The 11,720-nt window shown below is 46.8% G+C and overlaps 1 long non-coding RNA gene across 1 annotated transcript; it reads right to left on the reverse strand.

Annotated features, from left to right (window-relative positions):
* Positions 1-275: 275 nt before the first annotated feature.
* LOC142923378 (uncharacterized) lies at positions 276-9,850 on the reverse strand. Its single transcript, XR_012940708.1, has 3 exons — positions 6,799-9,850; positions 6,518-6,674; positions 276-581 (listed from the first exon to the last, which is right to left on the reverse strand). It is a non-coding gene; the product is annotated as an uncharacterized LOC142923378 (long non-coding RNA).
* Positions 9,851-11,720: the final 1,870 nt, after the last annotated feature.

Below are 11,720 nucleotides of genomic sequence, written 5' to 3' on the forward strand. Positions count from 1 at the left end.
AGTGGGTGTGAAGATAAATAACTTTAGCCTACCCTGTCGTTAAATTCCGACTTTAAGTTACTTTAATAGTAATGCAGAACCAATTAGCTTTTTTGACTTAACTAGATCTAGGCTACCGCAACCTCCCAGTGACCCTGGCTTTGTGTTTATGTCAGCCCCTTGCAATCCGCTGTGCTCTGCTCTCTATCTGCTCCCTCTGACCCTGGGAGGGCTCTGAACGTCAAAATCGTGTTAGTGGGTCAAGGTAAATATGACCTCCACATGCCATGCCGAGGCCTGGTTTGGTGTTTTTATTCATTATTAAAATAATAATAGAAATATGTATCTATATGTATCGAAAAATTACTTGTTAATATTAAGATGGAAAGGGGGGCATATACAACAGTGGCCTGCTTCATGTATCTATTTACGAACGTTCGATTTTACAAAATGTCACGTTCATGCAATTGACAAATTATGGACACCTTTAGATGAACAAAATCGAATTTCCGCGTGAACGAAACACCATACGGCACGCGCCAGATCAAACGAGAAGCACCGTGGAGGCTGCATCATCCGTCCACTACAGCGTCACGGTGTCCCTGCAGGGCAACAGCAAAGCCTCCACATCACCTCCAGTCAATTCAACATGCAAATCTTTTGGTGAATTCCCTGCAAAGGTAAAAAAAAAATCCTTACGGGTACTTTTGCATTGTGAAAAGTGATATAGGTGTATATTTTTAGATAAGGAGTGGAGTTGATATGTCCGAAACGCATCCCGATTTTTTTTGCATTAAATTAATGGGAAAATTCATTTGATATTTAGTTTTTCGCGCGTTTTATAAGGAAAGCATCGCTTTCGTAAATGGAGGGACATCAGTGAGTGTCCCTGTTGGTGAGCGTGACGCTAGCAATGATGGTCGAGTCAGAGGCGCGAATGTGGCCCAGGGCAGACACGCGGACGTGCGGGCGTGACAGTGGGGAACAACGGGGTCATGATTCCAGTCGTATGAGAACAGGGCTCGTTTCAAGTTTCAATTATTATTGGTATATCCCTGTGAGCCATGCGGCTCTTGAGTCGGGTGCAACCACAAACAATATGAACAGAGAAGATCTTAAAGCGATGGACACGCAACAGAAACATCCTGGATAAAACAGCAAATCTTCCAGAAAAGAAAACGGTATTACAACGCTGTGTGCAAAAATCTCAGTGTAATGCAGGTCAAAGAATAACAACCATAAGACAATTTAGATTTAAGTTATCAGGCCAACCCCGCACTTCCACAAGAAACATGGCTTAAACCATGTTTTCAAAATCAAAATGAAGCTATAAAAACAATGTAAGAACGGTAATCATAGGAACTGTGATTCAAATTTAACAAAACACATTGCAGCGGAGGGAGCTGGTAGGAACGTTGGGTTGCTCGGTCAATGACCAGGGTCAACGGCGGCGTGGTGTATTCCGCAAATATGCCCGACTATGAGGGCAGGCACAAGTCGGCGTGAGTAGGTTAAACGTTGAGTTTTATAAGGGCACCACGGGGTGACCAGCCCCTCCCCACCAAGCCCCTCCCATTTTTGTATGCACGACGGACGGTCACAATGATCCCCTGTGGGCTGGTGTCACCAGGAGGTTCCTACCAGTATTAACGATATACATTTCAGTTTATTTATTTATTTGGTATAGCCCTGTGAGCCATTTGGCTCTTGAAATCGGGAGCAACCGCAAACAAAAAACAAGAAAAAACGAACAAGAAAACATCTTGAAGTGACTGTGCAAACAGAAAATCCAGGAAAAAACAGCAAAATATTCTTGAAAAAGCACTGTACACCAACGCTGTGTGCAAAAATCCCAGTGGGATGCAAGTCAAACAACAACAAGAAACTTAGATTAAGGCCACCATTCTAACTCCGTACTACAAACATGTCCAAACCAAAAAACGTTTTCGAAATAACCAAAAATGAAGCCATAATTGCAATGTAACAGTGATCATAGGGACTGACCGAATTTTTAACAATAAACTACATGAATAACTTGAAACACCAAACCCTAGAGCCACAGCTGGCTGAATGAGTTACTCCACAACAGAAGCATCAGTCAGAGTATCTATTTTTTCAATGCACCTTTAAGATCAGCACGCTAAATCAAAATACAGATAATACTTTGCAGTAGTCATCTGGAGCGAAACATTTGATTTTACGCTAATGAATAGCAGTAGCAGCTAGGGGTGTACAACTCCTCTAGAGCAGTGTTGAGAGAAGATCTCATTGGTAGCGATTCAAGTTGCAGTTTATTGGCAATAGCATTCCAGAACCTGGGGGCATCAATAGCAAAGGCCCTTCCTCCAGTTTTTGTACGGCAATAGGGAATGTGAAGCTGGTAAATGAGCGAAGACCTGAGGTCAAATTTGTTCTTTGAAACAGAGACGAGATCCAGTAGGTAGTCTGCGGAATTTTTTGTAAGTACATCGTGAATAAATAAGATCTGTTGCACAAGCCGTCGAACATTAAGAGATGTTAAGTTTGACCCAATGTAGAGAGATCAGTGGCGAGTCCTATATGGGCAGTGCAATGTAAATCTTAAGGCCGAGTGATAGATGGAATCAAGCTTCAGTACTTGGGGCTGATTTTTACACGATGTCACAGTAATCAAGTAGATGCAGTATGGTAGATTTTATCAATGCAAAACGGAACATTGGGGGAGAAGCAGGGCTTGTGTCGATACAGAAAACCAATTTATATTTTCGTCTTTTTACCAATATAATCAATGCGATCTTCAAAATTCAGTTTTGAATCCAGGATGACCAAGATACTTATAGATCTTGACTTGCTCTATTTGATAATTATTTAAGGACTGTAATTGGGGAAAAATAACTTCCAGCTTTAGTCAAGGTGAGAAGCATAGCACCTTGGTTTTGGAAGTATTCAGGACTAGTTTAAGAGCAACTAGCTGATGTTGTAGTTTGTTGAAATCACCCTGTAGCTTAGCAATCAAGTCATCCGGAGAGCGGCCAGCAGTAATTAGTATCGTGTAATTTGCAAAAAGATTTACCCTGGAATGATCCAGGTCAGTGCCCAAGTCATTGACATAAAGAGAGAACAAAAGGGGGCCAAGGATGGAACCCTGTGGAACCCCTTTTGTTATCTTAACGCCGATTGACCTCCAACCATCTGTGAATACAGTTTGGGTAAGAGAAGAGGTAATTTGTACCCATTTTACTGCGTTTCCGGAAAAACAGAGGCAACTTAGTTTACTTAGCAGGGTGTTGTGGTCTACTGTATCAAAAGCTTTGGACAGGTCAAGAAAAAGACAGGCACATTACTGCTTAGTATCAAGGCTACTGTAAATGTGATTCAGAGAGTCTAATGGAGCAGATGTGGTGCTGTATTTTTTTCAGAACCCAGATTGTTTTAGATGTAGTAGATTGTTGGTGGACAGGAAACTGATAATTTGGTAGTTCAATAATTTTTCAAAAATTTTCATGAACGGGGACAAAATTGAGATAGGTCGGTAGTTATTTGGATCACCTTTAGGGCCCTCTTTGTGAAGTGGACGGACATAGGAATGTTTCCATTCTAGAGCAACTGATGCTTATATGATGGACAGGTTGAAAATATGGGCTATAGGTTTGTATATTAGGTGACCAACAGTTAGTAGAGCAAAGATGGGAATACTATCTGCTCCGGTAGAGGAAGACCCTTTGAGGTAGGACAGTTGTTTCAGAACAATACTTTCGTGGATTTGCTGGAAACTAAAGTCGTTTAATATTTGGACAGAGGTGTATGAATTTGCATGAGCAGGGGTGACTCCCAATACATTATCAAAAAGATTACCAGCTTCAGAAAAATGAAGGTTAAAAAATTGTCAACTATTTTTTTGGGATCCGAAAAATATTCCCCATTTCCGTTAAGCTCAACGGGCAGATTATCTGTATTGGATGCCTTTTCGATACATTTGATTGTTTTCCAGAAAATCCTGGCATTTCCATGTGATTCCAGGAGGAAAAATAGGCATTTTTTGACGCATCTATTCCTTAAAATCCTGTATTCTAGCCAGTCATTGACCAAAGTACTTTTCTGAGCACATGTCCAAGCCTTGTCCCTAGTTTTCATGAGCTTTGTAATCAAAGGATCAAACCATGGTGGGTGGTTGCCTTTAGTTTTAAATCTAACCAACGAAGCATGTTTGTTAAGAATTTGGAGAAACGTGTACCTGAAGGTCTCCCAAGCCGTAGTTAGGTTGGGGATATCACAGACCTTGTCAATATCCGAGTGAAGCACATCATTAGTAAATGCCCGAGTGCTGAAGTGTCCGAGTGCTTCGGGTCTGGCTGATGATCTCACCCCAAAAATGGAGCGATCACCAAGGTTTTTACCCAGAACACCAGTCAGTGTGAAATTGTGAGGGGCATTTGTCAATAGGACGTCAAGCAGAGACGACTGTACCAGATTTTTTAGGTTGGGTCTTGTGGGGACATTTATTAATTTAAACAGGTTAAATTCATCTGCAAAATTTGTGGCCACGGCCAGCGGGTTTAGCAAATTCCAATTTAGATCACCCACTAAAACTATTTCACCTTTAGGGAGGCCTCCAAAAAGCTCTGCAGATGCAGCTTCAACATCCTTCCCACTAGGCGGTCTATATCAGGACACTACCAATATATGTTATTTGGGAGAGTTAATCTGAGAGCCAGACCTTCACAGCAACATTTTTTAAACAAGGAGTGAGCTGGTGAACATGCAATAGTATTACGATACTATAACATGTACGACCAAAGTTGCAGCCATAGCTGGCAGCATGACACTCCCAGTGTATGATGTGTGCGATTCAGTGGTAGTGCGAGCGAGTGTATGATGAGTGAATGGGTCTGTGGTTGCGCGAGTCATTGATGTGCGAGTGAGTCGGTGTAAGACGAGCGAGTTTATCACGGCATGGAGGCCATCACGGCCTCCATGACGTGGCGAGTGAGCACTCGAGTCAAGAAGTGCCGAAAATAAATGTCATTATACTCTTGGTAGGTAAGAGGCCAATGTTCAGTATAACCCTCCACCAACCGACAGAGCCAATCACTTCAAGTCGTCACTTGGGAACACATGCCAATTGATTTGGCACTTCAGCAATAGCCGAAATGTTAAGAGAGCAAAATGTCCAATCTCATATTCGACGTTTCGCTGCAGATACCATTGTCGGCGTTAACAGAACAATAAAATTCACGACGTTTCGACTGCAACACAACAATCATCAGGTGTGAAAACCACGTGACTTTACCGAAAGAACCAAGAATATAGCAATACTACTGTTAAACTTTTTTTGGTACACTGTATTCAATTGACACCTTTTATTGCCTCCATACGCAATAATATAATCGTGATTGAGCGAACCAGTGAGTGAGTGTTGTTGAGACCTGTAGTGTGGTGGTTGAACACAGCTTAAAATGTTAATACAGGTTTTAGGATTAGATCCCATAAGTATAGATGCGTCGCAACCCTCCACCACCCGACAGCCAGTAAGGTATGTCATGTAAACAACGTGCCAAATAGTTAATTAAAATACAATATATTGCCAACAGCCTACTGTAGCCAGCACCTATGAAGGCTGGTACGATACACAATGGGGTGTGTGGCCAGCACCATGCTTGGCCGCCTTTATCTCCCCAGTGGCGTTGTTTACACATTGCAATTGATACTCATTCGAGGTTGAGTTAATCTAGGGGAGGCCCAGGACCGGCTCAGATAATTGTCACTGGTGTTGGACAATCGAACCCTGGTCGCCATGTTCATTAGTGTGTTAACCGCTGCGCCACCGCTCCCCACACTAGGTCTGATGCCCTATAAAAATTTGCCCACGAACTGCTCTATTTGAAGGGGTTAGAAGAACCTCACTCCCAGCGATTTTCTGGTCGAGCCGTGACCGCAGCTCAAGGGTATGAGCATCTGTGCACCCAGGGGAACCCTAACAGTTTCACACACCATGGCCTGAACCACAGTGTTAGCGATACACCATCCAGTAGGGGACTCCAAAAATCTCAACCGATGCCCCGACGGTAACTCCACACAACCCTGGTCAATTAAAATCCAGAGGGGCATCCTCTTCCAAAAATCCTTCCACAATAAACAAGGCACCGCTAACGAACTTGAAACCAACACCAGGCCCGTCCTTTCAATATCGCCAGTCCGTATAGATGCCTTGATTTAGCCCACAATGCCTAAACTCCCACCATTAGCGGCAACAGATTATCTGCCAGACCCAGGCAACCCACATCTATGGCAGAGTCCTAAAAATAAACTCTGAACCCATGGTGGCGGATGCCCCCGCATCTAGGAGCATTCGCACCTCAACAGCCTGCACAAATCCACATACTGTGGATGATCCCGCTGCCATGACACAGTGTGCCAGTGCGGTCCATTGCCAACCATCATGCACCACCTTCATACCCCGTATTCCTATGAGGGGCGATGGCGTGTGCACCTGACACGGACTGAAATGGGATGCATGAGGTGGCTGTGTCGGCCGGGTGTGTGACCTATTGCAACCTGCCTTTGGACCCAGAGGAGCGGAGGCGGCCCCAAATCAGCACGGCAGCCCCTGGAGATGTGTCCCGGTAGGCCACAACTGAAAGAGGTAATGGGCCCCCCCCCCCGCCGCTTGTCCCATCGTCGTCCCACTCCGAATGTCCTCCGCAGGCTCCAACCACCTGACGCGCACACCCAGGGAGACTCTCAGAGAGCCTGGTTGCCCTTTTCTCCTGGAAAACCAGCCCCTGCCGTCACCCCAGCACGTCGTCGCAGGTTATAGTGGGCCTGGATGCAATGGGCTACCTGAATCGAGGACAGGTCATCCTCCTCTGTGGCCGGCAAACAAACGTTAATTTCCTGAGCCAGCATCAACATTTTCTCAAGCACCAGAGAATCCAGTCCTGCCTGCTCCATCTTTGGGTACGCATCCTTGGCCAGCGACAGCAGTGCGCTGCAGAAAGCGCGGGGTGTCTCCGTCTCCCCCCAACTCTGTATTACGAATGTCTGCCGCGTTGGACGGCAGTTCAAAAATTGCCGCCAACTGGGAGTACGCTTGACGCAGCTTCATTCTGTCCACCTCCCCAATGTAAAAAAAAAACGCCGCCAAGGCTGTCATCCAGTGCGGTGGGAAGAATAAGTAGCGCCTCCGCATCGGACCACCCTGCGAGCTCGCAAGTGGTGGAGAACCGCCGCTGGAAGGCCGCCCAAGCACCCCCCGCAGCCGAAAATTAATTGAGAAGCGGCAGCCGCTGCGCTAGGGAAGGTGCCCCCGGATGAGCTGTCGGCGGCAGGTTAAAGGGACCCAATTCATGCCCTCGGTCGGCAGTGATGGTGGAGTCGCCCGCTCGCCACCCCCGAGCCACAGCCCCTTCCTTCGGCTGTTCCCTGCCCAGCTGCCCCACCAGGGTCGACACTGTGGAAAGCAGCCCCACGATGCGCTTGCCGATTGCCTGCAGCCCCCCTTCAGCCGGCGGCGGCTCAGAGCCGTCGCCCTTTGCTCGCTGCCCCGCCGGGATCACCACTCCGGGGCCCCCCACAAGGGGTCCCGGTTGCCAGCCCTGCCCGGGAATCCTCCTTGCCCGAGGGTATGCGGGTGAGAGCCTTCCTCTTCACGTGTTTCAGCATAGTCTATTTCCCCCTCAAGGATTCGAAGAAAAAACATTCATAACAACCCTAAAATATAAAAAAAATTTCGTTAACACGCCTGACACCAAATGTTGTGTTCTAGTTCACAGACACTAATAGGAGGTACTCTATCTCTTTTATTCCGACCTTCAGAGCCTTAGGGGATAACCACACACCGGGTCGGGACAGCCAACATGCTGCCAAACCCACAGCTGAAGAGGGTGACGATCACAATTACGACAGCACGACGAATTCCACTCCAGATCGCAGCTGCCCCGGCTGTGAGTTGGAGCTCGCCTTATATCCTGAAAAGCGTGGCCAGGCTCTACCCTCGGCCCTGCACCCCTCTGGATCCTTCAGATGGCTTCATGCTTTGCCCACAGCTGCAACTGGTAGAACGGGCTGATAGTCCTAATGCCATTGTCTACCAATCTCCCAGCGGCACGCGCTCCAGTGACTCATTCCACGGCACCACACAAGTGTGTGAGCATTAGCTGGTAATTAAATCAGTATCCATCGAGCAGTGGATTAAACATGTCCGATGATGATGAAGAATTTAAACTGCAAGCATACACTTATATTTTATTAACGAAGAGCGTACAGACATTAAATGGCTCAATCGTGGCATGATGCCTCAATCTTCCACCTATCTAAATATGGCAACATAATTGACGTGAATAATTTCACACATTAAACTCATATTGCACACGTGTATATATTCTGCGCGAAGATGACTGAACAAAATATAATATATAATGCCAACCAACCGAATAAATGTTCCGTGTAGTTAACTGGTTCACAGTGGGTGTCCATTACATGTGTAGTGACATATAATGGGTCACTACGGCACCTAGTGCCATCTACCGACAGAGAGAAGAATAGTGGGTATAGTAGCCCTCTGCCAGCAGAGTATATGTCATGGTAGACGTCTCTGGGGCTGGCAGAGTAGGGGGCAGTTGAGGATGTAGCAGCCCGATTGGCCGCAGGGGCACGTGATGGCATGTAGGCCAAAGGTGACAGAGGGGACACGTGTTGTAGGACCCAGTACCTTCTAGTGAGTTCCAGAAGGGGGCGTGGCCGAGGGCAGAGCCAGGCAGGGGACACGTGGAAGGCGATCCAGAACCTTCTAGTAAGTTCTGGATGAAATCGTGTCCGAGGGCGGAGCGGGGCCCCGCTGAGGGGTATGAAAGGGGGGTCCCGGGGCTGCATCAGGGCTGTTTGCTGCAATAGAACCCGCCTTGCTACGTCTTCTCTTCGGTCTTCATGCTCAGCAACTTGGGTCAGGCAGTGTGCCGACTGACCTGACGCGTTTGTGTCGTTACCCCATTGTGGTCATAGAATAAATGTGTTGCCTCCTGAATCAGTGTGTCTTTCAAGTGAGCCCACTACACGTGCACTGTACTTAAATACATACGAAAAAGACTTAGAAATTACAACTAAGCTCATCTGAATTATACGTGAGGCTAACAAGATAACTACATTGTAAATTGAGAATGCCGCAATTAAAAAAAAATTACATAATACTATCAAACTTAGTCACGTATTATTGATGTAATAGACTTGGAGTGAGTTCAACTGAGTCGCAGACATAGACTTGGAGGCAACACATGTATTTAACTCCAACACACGGGATAACTACCCCTTAACAGAATAACAACCTATGGTGGTGACCACCAGGCTAACTAAACTAATTACAACGTATCGAGCTACTACGGACCGGGACCACAGCTCGGGTCCAGGTCCACGTATTGGAGACTCATTGAACTGAGAACGGAGAACGTAGAACGTAGACAAAGGTTTATTCAAGGATGAACAACAACGCCGGTCCCTCTGGGGACCCAGATTATATTCTCTGCGGCGTGGCTGGCTCTGCACTTGGCCATGACCACCTTCCAAAATCCTCGGGAAGGATCTGGATGCTAACCACGTGACCACACCTAGCCACCACTTGGGCCCCTTTGTAGACTTAACTGGTCACGTGTCCTCTCGGGTCAACCAGAGTGCCATGCCCTCTAGTAACCTCATTCCTATGGTCAGCACTCCCACACCTTGTCTTGTAGGGTTGGCACTGCACGCCAAGCATGGTGCCATCTAGCGCTATCCATCAGCGCTCACCGGGCCCCTCTAAGGCCAGTACTAGACCCACACTTTTGTGGTATCCATGATGTGGTTACACCACACACCATGCCTCTCTAGGGCCGGCACTGCACAGTGACTTCCCGCGATGTCACTACATCAACCCCCCCCCCCCTTTGTAGCACTCAGCAGTCCCGCCTGTCAACTCCCCCTTCAACAAAAGAACAAAACGAACAACACCTTAGTGTTCCGCAACAAACAAATACCCCAACCCATCTATACAACATATACACTATATACAGAATATACAGTAACTAATGGGGGAAGAGGATGGAAGTACATAACAACAATAGGCAAAAAAAGGAAGAGAGAAAAGGGAAGAGAGAGAGAAAAAAACAAAACGCATTATTTTGTTGTTTCCCTTCAACGTGACTTTACCGAAAGAACTAAGAATTTGAATTACTGCAGTCACGAAAGCTTTAAATCAAAACTGCCAACTATGTTAAGAGGCCACCTTTATGTGTGTTCCGCAGTACACAGCTTCATGTGAAGCAACAGCAATGGTAGTATGTCCGACATCCTTCCATGTGTAATGAGCGACTTCTGCGACACGTCGTTTAGAGGGTACTCTTCTTTATTTCACACATGGGCACAACACAGGCCAACGTTATCTTCTCTTCTCCCGAGTACACACGTAGATATTAACGCCTCACAGACGACACACACGGGTGATCTCCCAGCGGGTCCTGCCCGTCCACTCCCGGCCTCGCCGCTGACTGATCGCGTGCTGGTGAGGGCGGTGGAGCTCCGCGTGGCCGGACGACGGAGAGAGATGACGGCGAGCAGCGACGCAGTCCGGACCCAAGACTCCACACACCGACCACGAGTCCGCCTCCGCTTATATTACTGCAGGCGCGGCTAATCTCCGCCCCCGGCCACGCTCTCTCGTGTAACTTTCTAGCCGGTTCTCGGAGTTTCTCGGCCAGCCCCACCCTTCACCTTTGGCCCAAATACCTCTCCCTTTTGGGATTGGATAATGTTTATAGTGGTGCCTGTATCCGTGCTTCCCTTTACTAACCAATAGATGGCACTATCTGATTACACATGTAATTAGAGAAGATGCAACACGTGTTACCTTCACACACCTTTATAGGGTCTTCCCTGGCGAATAAACCGATGGCAGCAAAGCAAATGGACCACCCCTGAAGGACACGGCAGCCTTCCGATTAGTCCATCGCCGTGAATCGTGCAGCTCAACGTGGACGGATTGTGAAGCATCAAATGCGACTATCTTGTGAATGTTTTGAGGACAGAAGACATCATGTCCTGGCGCTGCATGATGGTGCACTTGAGAAGTCAAGGCTCCTGCTGGAAGATTCGTGGATACTGCCTTGTGACAGTGAGCCACAAACCCCGAAACGCTGACTGGCATCCTTTGTTACAGAAGACATCAGAGACACCATTCAAGTGCTGGACATCCCCGCTTTCCTGAACTATCACCATCAAGATCAGCGAACTGGCTGTGGTGAACTCGTATCAATCACGACCCACAGAATGGTCACAGCCAACGCTACCAACAGTGAATGAACACCTCAATACCACACTTAAAATATATTTGTATTGTTAAATGCTATACAGAGCGTTTACTCATTTTAAGTTAATACATAGTTTACTGCATATCAAAATGCACATATTGTTGTATTTAAGACAGTTACATTAGATACCAAGGGCAAAGATAAAACTTGCTTGAAATGTTCAGGAACCGAAAGCATTAGCCAATCTCATATCATAGGTTTGGTCCGTACACTCCTTGAGAGCATCTCTAATGCTTTTGAAATGATCATGAAGCCCAGGCGATCATCAGTAAGTGCATTGCGCTCATTCTAATCCTGCGGTCGGGGCCGTGCCGGGACTCAGCCGCGATTGAACGTGGAGGTCACGTAAAGAGCGAAATACCATGCTCAGAGAAATTGTTCAAGAAAGGTACGGGCAAGAAGGCGTGACAATGGGATGGGGGATTTTAA

Source organism: Petromyzon marinus, unplaced genomic scaffold (assembly GCF_048934315.1).
Source record: "Petromyzon marinus isolate PM22_M1 ecotype Great Lakes invasive population unplaced genomic scaffold, UKy_Petmar_22M1.pri1.0 PM_Scaffold_47, whole genome shotgun sequence".
Classification (NCBI taxonomy): domain Eukaryota; kingdom Metazoa; phylum Chordata; class Hyperoartia; order Petromyzontiformes; family Petromyzontidae; genus Petromyzon; species Petromyzon marinus.